Source organism: Lynx canadensis, chromosome B1, assembly GCF_007474595.2.
Source record: "Lynx canadensis isolate LIC74 chromosome B1, mLynCan4.pri.v2, whole genome shotgun sequence".
Classification (NCBI taxonomy): Eukaryota; Metazoa; Chordata; class Mammalia; order Carnivora; family Felidae; genus Lynx; species Lynx canadensis.
The window spans coordinates 165,839,362-165,851,546 of record NC_044306.2 but is presented as its reverse complement, the minus strand read 5'-3'; the positions used below and the strand labels follow the sequence as shown (position 1 = coordinate 165,851,546).

The 12,185-nt window shown below is 37.8% G+C and overlaps 1 protein-coding gene across 5 annotated transcripts in view; it reads right to left on the bottom strand.

Annotated features, from left to right (window-relative positions):
* The window catches only part of CORIN (corin, serine peptidase), a 260,054-nt gene that overhangs the window by 208,160 nt on the left and 39,709 nt on the right, over window positions 1-12,185 (bottom strand). The gene's annotated exons all lie outside the window — the stretch shown is intronic.

Here is a 12,185-nt window from a genome sequence, read left to right as displayed (position 1 = left end):
TTTCAAAATGATTGAGATCAAAATAAATGTATTTGATAGGCTTGATGACTATGTAATACAGATTTCATTCATACAGGAAAATTTACCAATCAATTAGATATAATTTTATTTTCACCCATTTATTAGTTGCTCTCACCGTTCCTTACTTTGGCATAAATAGACTTTTCACAATAACATGTTAATTCCATTAACGCGGCCATGATGAACTTTTAAAGTCCACAAAGTTGACTTACTTAGCAGGCTAACCCTCTGAGTCAGCATCCAGCTCTGTCAACACACATTTAGCAAATGCAAACTCCTCACAGTTACATCCCTGAGTAATCCATTCAAAAGGAGTTGCTTTCCATATGGAAATATTTCATATGGCAGTTGTTCTCAACCTTTTGCTTGTAATAATTAACCATATTCATAATCTTTCCTTTATCTTTTTCATCAAACCACAGTGGTGAAAGTGTTAATAACATCTGCTTAGGGAGGCAAACCGGAAGAGATGCTTAAATACAGAGAACAAACTGAGGGTTGATGGTGGGACAGGGAGAGGGGAAAATGGGTGAGGGGCACTGAGGAGGACACTTGTTGGGATGAGCGCTGGGTGTTGTATGTAAGCGATGAACCACGGGAATCTACCCCCCAAACCAAAAGCATACTTCACATACTGCATGTTAGCCAGTTTGACAATAAATTATATTTAAAAAATTAGCTAAATGAATTACCAGAAAAAGAAGAAGAAGAGGAAGAAGGGGGTCATCTTCTGAAATACTGACTGGAAACACTGAGATAATAACTTTCTAAAAAATTCAGCTTCCTTGCTCTTAAATTCTACATATGAAAACAAGCTGGCAAAATAGATAGAAAGGGACAGGTAATATATGATACATGGTAGTTGCTGTAGTTAATGTCCCTAAAGTATATTTTTAAGAGACAGACAGATGGACCAACCGACAAAGAAGGAGAGAGAATAAACCTAAGGACCTGTCTTTAAAAGCCTGAACTCACTAGACAATTTCTTTTCAAGCAGCTCTGGAAACCGACCAATTCTCACCTCACAGTTGGTCATTTTTTAAAACGTACAAACATTAGAACTCGATAAGACTAAATACCCTCAAGCTACACCACGGTGAGCTATAAAAATGCTGAGAGTGATTAGCCCACAATCGAGGGTTCACTCTTCCAATTTCGCCCCAGAATTTTCTACACTCTTATTTTTACAGTGCTGTGGTTAAAAGTACAGGTTCTATAGCCTGACCACGTGGGTTTAAATCCCATCTCTGGTGCTCACTAGCCCCGAAACTGGGCAAAGTCTCAACTGCCATTAAATAAGGAAAATAAAAGTCCCTCCCCTCATGGGACTGGCTGTTAAGATCAAATTAGTCAATGTATATATAAACATTTGGAACAGTTCCTGGCACATAGTAAGTTCTCAATAACTGTTAGTCATTAGTACATAATGATAGTAATGAAAGTAAAACTGTCTTCCTTAGGGCTATTTAGGTACTTTTAAATAACTATCAATTTCCATTTACTCTAAGTGCATCCCACATAACAAAATGGCTAAGGAAAATTTCAAAAGCGAATCGCCTAACCTACTTTTGGAGTAAAAGAAGTGTGGCTCTTTCACGCCCAGTTAATAATACAAGGCCCCACCAATCAAGGTTGTTTGGCTCAAAAGTGTATCAGCTCTGGAACACAGCTCTGTTTAATTAACAATGTTTAAGGAGGGGCACCTGGGTGGCTTAGTTGGTTAAGCGTCCGACTTCGGTTCAGGTCATGATCTCATGGTTCGTGGGTTCGAGCCCCACGTCAGGCTCTGTGCTGACAGCTGGGAGCCTGGAGCCTGCTTCGGATTCTGTGTCACCCTCTCTCTCTCTGCCCCTTCCCGCCCACCCCCCCCTCTGTCTCTCAAAAATAAATAAAACATTAAAAATAAAAAAAAAAATGTTTAAGGAAAAGTCTATAATTCCAATGATAATATCTGAACTTCACTGGTCACTTATAATGAACATATCGAGCACTGTGGTAGGCAAAATTAACGTTCCTCCAGAGACATCCACCTCCTAAGTCCCAGAACCTGTGAATATGCTACCCTACATACCTTAAATGGCAAAAGAGATGTTGCCAATGTGAATTAGTTAAGGAATTTGAGATGGGGAAATTACCCTGGATTATTCATGTGAGCCCAAGATGGGTCACAGGGTTTTTACAAACAGAAGAGGGAGGTGAGAGGTTTTGTGTATCAGAGCCACGCAGTGTGAGAAGGTCTTAATGGACCATTGCTCATTTTAAAGATGGAAAGAGGCCACAAGCCAAGGAACACATGAAGCCTCCAAAAGCTGGGAAAGACAGGAAACAGACCATCCCCTAGAGTCTCCAGAAGGAATACAGCACTGCCAACACCTTAATTTAGCTCATTGAGACCTATTTCGACTTCTGCCCTCTACAACTCCACGGTAAGGTATTTGCATTGTACCGAGTAATCAATTTGTTACAGCAGCAATAGGAAACAAACACAAGCACCTTGCTAAGGATCTTCACTATAAGCATCTACTGAGTTAGTCTTCCAACAATCTTTTGAAACAGATGCTATAATTAACTCTCATTTACAGAGTTTCAGGGAGGAGGAAACTGAAGCTTTCAAGAGTTATTTAATGCACCCAAGAATGGAGTCAGGACATGACACACACACACACACACACACACACACACACACACACACATATACACCCATATACACTTCTCACTTTGGACAAAGTCTGCAGGTTTTAAAAAATCAACCATCATACGCATGTAAAAAAATTATCTTCCTATGATGGGAGCTTAAAAGTAATTCCTCATCTTTACATCTCAAGCCATGTGGTAATACATTCACTGGGCATTTTCTATGTGCCAGGAATGCTGTATTTACTCTCTGCTGAAAACACGACATTTTGTAAAAGCTCCTTATCATCAAGACGTTTACAGATTAGTTGAGGGAAATAGGCATGTAGTCTAAAAATACAAACCATGATACAAGTGCTTTGAGAATGGTAAGCATAAGACAATCTGATGACAGAAAGCAGAGAGGTAGCTGTCATTCCATTTGAGAAAGCCAGGAAAGGTTTCCTAGGAGGAGATCATACTCAATATAAATCTTAAAGGATAATTAAGGATTGTCGAGGTTTGAGCAAAGCATCTGTGGGGAAGAAGAAGGAGGTACAGTAATAGGGAATGGAGAACTTTCTAGTTGGAGCAAAGGGAGAAAGATACTGAAAACCTAGCGGCAAGTAACTAAACATGGCTAGCACATGGGGGCCTGGCAAGAGGAAAGGCTAAAGAGAGAGAAGAAGCCAGACTATGAAGAGGAGTTCCTGTTAAAGGCTTGGAGTTGTTCTTGTGATGAAGAACTTTTGAAGGATCTTAAATAGGGTGGCACATTAGAATGATCACTGTGCCAGCAGCATGGTGATGGAAAGGGGTCAAATCCAAGTGAGAAAAGAGGAAGGTCTGATCCAAGACAAAAGCAGTGAGGACTCAGGTAACATTTGGAAGAGGCAAAAATTATGGGCTCATCAGGGAAAGAGTCAGAGGTCACTTCAAGGTTTCTGGTTTGAATTACTGTGTGTATGAAGGGACCTTCCACTGAGATAAGGGTGATAGTCATTAAGGCTGTTCATCAAATATTTTCAAGTCTCTCGCATTCACTAAGACATATGCTTGGGTCACATTCTCTGTCTCTGGACATTTCTGATGTTGTGCTCAAAGGGCACAAGCTTCCAGTTATAAGTTGAATAAGCTCTGGGGATCTAATGTACAGCATGGCGATTATAGTTAATAATACTGTATCATACCCCTTTGAGGAAAAGAAAAGAATCTCCAGTGCTCTTTTTCTTTCTCATTGGCACAATAACTACACAGGTGCAAGATGATGGCTGGGTGATCAGTTTAGTCCCTGAATGAGCATAGTCCCCATTTCACTCGCACAGGACATGCAGCATGAGTGAGAAATTGACCTTTGCTGTTTTTAAGCCACTATTATTTTAGGGTTATTTTTGTTACACAGTATTGCATAGCCTATCCTGACTAATACAGAGAATGAAAAATAGAATTTGTAGGAGCTGGCTTTCGTTATTGTTATAATTCACTGAGTATAAAATCTAGAGCAATCTAAGCATTTCCTCCAGAATGCCTTGTCAGACCCCCACAAATCTGATCTTTGTGGTCCCAGCGCACACACTGTTTGTATCACACATATACTCAAGAGGAATTGTCTGTTTTCTTGTCTGCCTTCTTGAAGGTAGGAAGGTGTTCTATGCATGTTTGCATCTCAAGTGCCCAGCAAAATGCTTGGCACCAGTGTAGGCCTTAAAGAATATTTGTTGCATGTGTGAATGATGAAGCAACTCATGGATGGGCATGGATGACACTTCCAAGAGAGTCATGGGTGTAAGGTGAGAAGAGAGAGAGCCTAGGACAGAAACCCCAACCATTTAATGGCTAGGTAAAGAAAGATAAGCTCCAGGAGACGGAGAAAGAATAGTCAGAAATAGAAGAAAAATCAGAAATGATAATATGCAGGCCAAACAGAAGAGCATTTTGGGAAGAGAGTCAAAACTGGGCAAGATTATATCTGGTCACGTGACCCTACTTGAATGAAAGACAGTGTTGCTGGCACCAACTAACAATGAACATGCTCTTTGTGAGCTGGTGTAAACAAACACAGAGAGAAAGCATGCATTCTTCATTTCAGAGTCTTGTTCAAACACACATCAGTTTCAAATGCTGTGCATTGGATAAAAAATCACCGCCTCAGTGAGACCACCATACAATGCACTCAGTGCCTCAGTAAGAATATTTAGTAGTAGGACAAGAAGAGAAAGAGGGGAAGACCAGATTGCAGTGGGTTGAGGACTGGATCAAGCACAGAAATCACCTGGGGATCTTGCTGGAAGGCAAAGGCAGGAGGTGGGAGTGGAATCTGCATTTCACACAAACTCTCAAGTGATGTTCGAGTGTAAGGCTTTAGACTCCCATTTCAAAAAGCTTTAGACGTTACATATAACCTCAGACCTGAGCGGTTAAAGAAAACTATTCTCAAGTTTGGAAGCTTTATGTCCCTGAATCTGTACCAGAAGGCCAGGGTTATTAAAGGAATTTGGGGGCTCAACTAAGTAAAATGCCGAGTCAGATCATAAAGGATCGTAGAGGATCTTAAATTTTTTGGTGTAAGGAAATAAGGATCTGGGAGGTTTTTCCAGGTTAAAGTGATAGTCAAAATGCAACATTATAAATTAGGAAGTTAAAATTCTTATAATTCCAAATTCTTGTAAAAGCCACAAGCTGCCAAGATATTTGCTAAGAGAAAAACTCTAAGTTCAATGATCTTTAGCTGATCTAGCATTTTTGTAAGGAATATTTCTCTTGAGTTCAAGAAAAATGGCCTATTTACCATACTTGCGACAATCTTCACCACTATCATTTTCCTTTCTTCTTCATTGCATGACAAAAAACAAACAAACAAACAAACAAACCACATAGTCCGTTCATAGTATTAAGAAAATTAGGAATGTTACCTTATACCACTCATAATAAGCTTATGCCTAAAACAAACAAAATGTATTTTTGATGTGGATGTATGGAACAGCCTTTGAAACCAAGGCTTCAACAGCCTAGGAAAGAAGATAGGGAGCATCCTAATGAGATTTTTTTGGACCATAACTTTGATGACATTAAATTAAGATGAACAATGGTTTGCAAAACTCAGCGCAAACCAAAACCCAAAGCACCACGCTTGTAGGAATGTTGCAATACCCCCCCTCATTTTTTCTCCCTGACACATACTCTACCCACTTCAACCTTCTCTCCCTATACCTGCCAAAGGCACCTTTGAAAAGCCTCTACCAGATCAAACATGTCACTCCCTTACTCCAACACCCTTATTGTCCCCATTGTGGAGTTCAAGATTAAAGTGCCACTCCATCAGAAAAGTCTGCTCTCAACTCAAACTAGCTTTGGGCCCCTGTCATAAGCTCTCCTAGCAACTGTTTCTTCCCACATCAGTTACCTCTGTTGGCATTAATTAATTGAGTGATCATTTTTTAATGCCTTCCTCTCTCATTGAACTGTGGGGTCCAGTACCCAGGAGGGTACGTTTATTCAATGCCAAGTTTATTCAATGCCAAGTTTATTCAAGGAAGATTGCCTTACACTCAATAAATGTTTGTTAAAGGACTGAATAATTCAGTATCAAATATAGCCACAATTCTATCTCTTTCAAATGTTTCCCAACATAGCAAAATAAATATTGCATATATATGTTTAGATATTGTTTATACATTTACATATAATTTCAAGCAGATATCAGCTCAATCTCTAATAAAGTACTCCAGGGCATAAACTCACTCTTCTAAGGATGTGATGGCAATATAACCTGCCCCCAGTTTAGTTCTGATAAGAAATGAATAACCTCTGAAATTAACACTCGGGTCTAAGCATAAAGGTTTCATGTGAAACCTGCCATCACATTGCAAATCCAACAACGAGTCAATTTTATTCCTTCCTAGCAACTATACTCGTAACTGAAATACACTGTGGCAATGGCTGGGTAATAGGGTTATGGGGTTATGGATTATGGGATTACTATGACACTGGATCATTGCACAAAGATTCTAGGTCTTATGGATAGAGTTTAAAAAAGATAACCCCATTTTTAGTCAATTTTTGAGTATAGTAAAAACTAATTCTTTCCTTTAATAATGAATTTTGTCATTTATAAAAACACTTTCACAAATTTTTTCATTTGACTTTTGTAACAATGCTGCGAAATGAATAAAAATTATATTCCTCCGCTGACAGAGAAGTTAAAGCATCTGACCAAAACTCACACATCTAGTAAATGGAAGAGGAAGACATTAAACCCCAGCTTCCCAGTGACATTATAAATTACATTTCTATGTCACATGGCCCTTCATTATTAGGTTATAACTAAAGAAATAAAAATCTAGGGAGAATATTGTAACTTTCCAACTCTTCAATTTTCCTTTCAATGTCTTTCAAAAACCTAAATCTTTAAAAAAAAATGTTTAGTGTAATTGACATACAGTGTCACATTAGTTTCAGCTCTGCAACATATTGCAACTTCTCTCTGTTATGCTGTGCTCACCACAAATGTAGCTACCATCTGTCACCATACAATGCTACTACAATATCATTGACTATATTCCCTATGCTGTGCCTTTTATTCCTGCGACTTAGTAACAGGAAGCCTCCCAATCCCATTCACCCATTTTGCCCATCCTCCCACCCACTTCCCTCTGGCAACCATCAGTCTGTCCTCTGTATTTAGAGTCTCATTCCACTTTTAGTTTGCTTGTTTGTTTATTCACTTTTTTGTGTGTTTTTAGATCCCACTTACAAGTAAAATCATATGGTATTTATCTTTCCTAGTCTGACTTATCTCACTTAGCATAACAGACTCTAGGTCTATCCATGCCATCACAAATGGCAAGATCTCATCCTTTTTTATGGCTGCATAATATCCCGTTGTGTATATATATCACACCATCTTATCCAATTGTCTATTGATGGACAACTGGGTTGCTTCCATATCTGGACTATTGCAAATAATGCTGCAATAAACATAGGGGTACGTACACCTTTTTAAATTAGTGTTTTCATTTTCTTTGAGTAAATACCCATAGTGAAACTGCTGGATGATATGGTAATTCTATTTTTTTTTTCATTTTTTGAGGAATATCCACATTGCTTTCCACAGGGGCTGCACCAGTTTGCATTCCCACCAACAGTGTATGAAGGTTCCTTTTTCTCCACTACTTCACCAACACTTAGTGTTTCTTGTGTTCTTGATTTTAGCCATTCTGACAGCTGTAAAGTGATGTATCATTGTGTTATAATTTGCATTTCCTTGATGATTGGTGATGTTGAGCATCTTTTCATGTGTCTGTATGTCTTCTTTGGAAAAATATAATTCAGGTCCTCTGCCCTTTTTTTTTTTTGGTTTTTTGTTTTTGTTTTTTTTTTTTGCTTACAGTTTTTTTTTAATTGTTTTATTTATTTATTTTTAATTTACATCCAAATTAGTTAGTATACAGTGCAACAATGATTTCAGGAGTAGATTCCTTAATGCCCCTTACCCATTTAGCCCATCCCCCCTCCCACAACCCCTCCAGTAACCCTCTGTTTGTTCTCCATATTTAAGAGTCTTTTATGTTTTGTCCCCCTCCCTGTTTTTATATTATTTTTGCTTCCCTTCCCCAATGTTCATCTGTTTGTCTTTTAAAGTCCTCATATGAGTGAAGCCATATGATATTTGTCTTTCTCTGACTGACTAATTTCACTTAGCATAATACCCTCCAGTTCCATTCACGTAGTTGCAAATGGCAAGATTTCATTCTTTTTGATTGCCGAGCAATACTCCATTGAATATATATGCCACATCTTCTTTATCCATTCCATCGATGGACATTGGGGTCCTTTTCATACTTTGGCTATTGTTGATAGTGCTGCTATAAACATGGGGGTGCATGTGTCCCTTCGAAACAGCACACCTGTATCCCTTGGATAAATGCCTAGTAGTGCAATTGCTGGGTCGTAGAGTAGTTCTATTTTTAGTTTTTTGAGAAAACTCCATACTGTTTTCCAGAGTGGCTGTACCAGCTTGCTTTCCCATTCTGCCCATTTTTTAATTGGATTTCTGTGGGGTTTTGGTGTTAAGTTGTATAAATTCTTTATGTATTTTGGATATTAACCCCTTATCAGGTATATCATTTGTGTATATCCCCTCCCATTCAGTAAGTTATCTTTTTGTTTTGTTAATGGTTTCCTTCACTGTGCAGAAGCTTTTTATTTTGGTGTAGCCCAACAGTTTAATTTTGTTTGTGTTTCCCTTGCTTCAGGAGACACACAAGGAAAATATTTCTATGGCTGATCTCAAAGAAATCACTACCTATGTTTTCTTCTAGGAATTTTATGGTATCAGTGCCACATTTAGATCTTTAATCCATTTCGAGTTTATTTTTGCATATCCTGTAAGTAAGTGGTCCACTTTCACGCTTTTGCATGCAGCTGTCATTTTCCCAGCACCAGCTGTCGAAGAGACTTTTTCCCATTATATATTCCGGACTTCTTTGTCATAGATAAATTGACTATATAAGTATGGGTTTATTTGTGAACTCCATTCTGTTTCATTGATCTATGTGTCAATTTTTGTGCTAGCACTATACTGTTTTTATTACTATAGCTTTGTTGTATATCTTGAAATCTGGGATTGTGGTACCTCCAGCTTTGTTCTGATTTCTCAAGTTGGCTATGGCTACTTGGGGTCTTATGGGTTCTATACAAATTTTAGTATTATTTCTGCTAGTTCTAGGTGAAATGCTCTTAGTATTCTCATAGTAATTGCATTGAATCTGTAGATTGCTTTGGATAATATGGACATTTTAACAATATTAATTCTTCCCATTCATGAGTATGGAATATCTTTCCATTTGTTTGTGTCATCTTCAATTCTTTCATCAATGTTTTCCAGTTTTCAGAGTAAAGGTCTTCCACTGCCTTGGTTAAGTTTATTCCTAGGTATTTTATTCTTTTCGGTGCAATTCTAAATGGATTGTTTTGTTAATTTCTCCTATTGATGCTACTTCATTAGTGTATAGAAATACTATTGATTTCTGGGGGTTAATTTTGTATCCTGCAGATTTACCAGTTATTTATTTCCTCTAATAGCTTTCTGGTGGAGGATTTAAGATTTTCTATGTATAGTATCATGCCATCAGCAAATAGTGACAGCTTAACTTCTTTCCTTACCAATATGGGTTCCTTTTATTTCTTTTCTTTTCTGATTACCATGAATAGGACTTCCAGTACAATGCTGAATAAAGGTAGTGAGAGTTCCTAATCTTATAGGAAAGGCTCTCAGTTTTTCACCATTGAGTATGATGTTAGCTGTGACTTTTTTACATGTGGCATTTATTATGCCGAGGTATGTTCCCTCTAAACCCACTTTGTTGAGAGTGTTTATCATGAACAGATGTTGAATTTTGTCAAATGGTTTTTTGCATCTATTAAGATGATCACATGATTTTTATTCTTCATTTTGTTGATGTGGTTGATCATATTGATTGATTTGCAAATATTGAACCATCCTTGCAACCTCAGAATAAATTCCACTTGATTCTGGTGAATGATCCTTTTAATGTATTATTGAATAGTTTGCTATTCTGTTAAGAGTTTTTGCATCTGTGTTCATCAGGGATACTGGCTTATCATTTTCTTTTTTTGTGTGGTGTCTTTGTCTGGTTTTGGTATCAGAGTAATGCTGGCCTCATAGAATGTCTTTGTAAGCTCTTCTTCCTCTTCTGTTGTTTGGAATAGTTTGAAGAGAATACATATTAACTCTTCTTTATTTTTTTATTATTATTTTTTAATGTTTATTTATTATTAGAGAGAGAGAGAGAGCAGGGAAGGGGCAGAGAGAGAGGGAGACACAGAATCTGAAACAGGCTCCAGGCTCTGAGCTGTCAGCACAGAGGCCAACGCGGGGCTCAAACTCACGGACTGTGAGATCATGACCTGAGCCAAAGTCAGAAGCTTAACTGACTGAGCCACCCGGGCGCCCCAGTTCTTCTTTAAATGTTTGGTAAAATCCACCTTGAAATCCATCTGATCCTGGACTTTCACTTTTTAAAAACCTAAATCTTTATTTTAGAGTCCAAATTTTTGGAACCATATGGACAGCTCAGACTATCCAATAATTTTAGAAATACTAAACTGGGGCACCTGGGTGGCTTAGTCAGTTAAGAATCCGACTCTTGATTTCAGCTCATGATCTCACAGTTTCATGAGTTCAAGCCCTGCTTTAGGCTCTGTGTACTGATCACACACAGCCCAACTGGGATTCTCCCTCTCTCCATCTTTCTTCCCCTTCTCAACTCATACTCTCTCTCTGTCTCTCTCAAAATAAACAAACTTTCAAAAAAAAAAAAAAAAAGAAGAAGAAGAAAGAAAGAAAAAAAAAATACTAAACTAAACCTTTGTAGCTCCAGCTTCAGGTCTGTGGGTTGAGGAGAGAAATAATTTGCTACTGCTCTCCTCTATATCCTGCTCCTGAAATAATTATTTAGAAAGTCCAACTCCCTTATCTTCCAGAATCTCTTTACTAACTTGACTTTTTGCATGAGAGAAGCCCAAAGGGACAAAACACTACTACACAGAGTGCATCTGTATTAGCATAAGGCTTTTATTATCTTTTCCTAATTCATAATCCTCTCGCTATTATTGTTGTCTTTTGAAGCTACAACTCCTGTTATTTATACAAAATTGGCATCCCAGCATCCCACAGCAACACTTATGGACCCATAAATAAATAAATAACTTTGAAAGAGCATGTAGTTAAAAACTCAAACCAGGGGCGCCTGGGTGGCGCGGTCGGTTAAGCGTCCGACTTCAGCCAGGTCACGATCTCACGGTCCGTGAGTTCGAGCCCCGCGTCAGGCTCTGGGCTGATGGCTCAGAGCCTGGAGCCTGTTTCCGATTCTGTCTCCCTCTCTCTCTGCCCCTCCACCGTTCATGCTCTGTCTCTCTCTGTCCCAAAAATAAATAAACGTTGAAAAAAAAAAATTAAAAAAAAAAAATAAATAAAAAAAAAAATAAAAACTCAAACCAAACAGAACATTTTTTAAAGTAAGCAGAATAATTTAATGAGGTTATTTTTAAAAACAAAAATATAGAACTGTTTTATTGCTTATCACAAAAACAAACATGTCAGTTATAAAATAGAAAATATTTATTTGAGCAGATACTACTTAACATATCCATATCAAATCATCTGGGGCAGAATCTATGAAAAGAATGTTTTTGAAGAAACTGTCCAGGAAACTCTCACTTTCTAAAAGTTACTTAAATATAAGCCAAAATCGTACTCAAAAGTGGTTATAAATGGTACATTTCCTAATCCCACATATAGTGATAAAAACAATTGTACTCGTAGGTATAACCCAAGAGTAATGGAAACAGGTTCACACAAAAAGTTGTACATGAATATTCAGAGAAACATTATTCATAATAACCAAAAGACGGAAACAACTAAAATGTCCATCAACTGGCAAATGGATTTTAAAAATGTGGTAAATCAATACAATAGAACATTATTTGGCCATAAGAAAGAGTGGGGTACTGATACATAAACAACATGG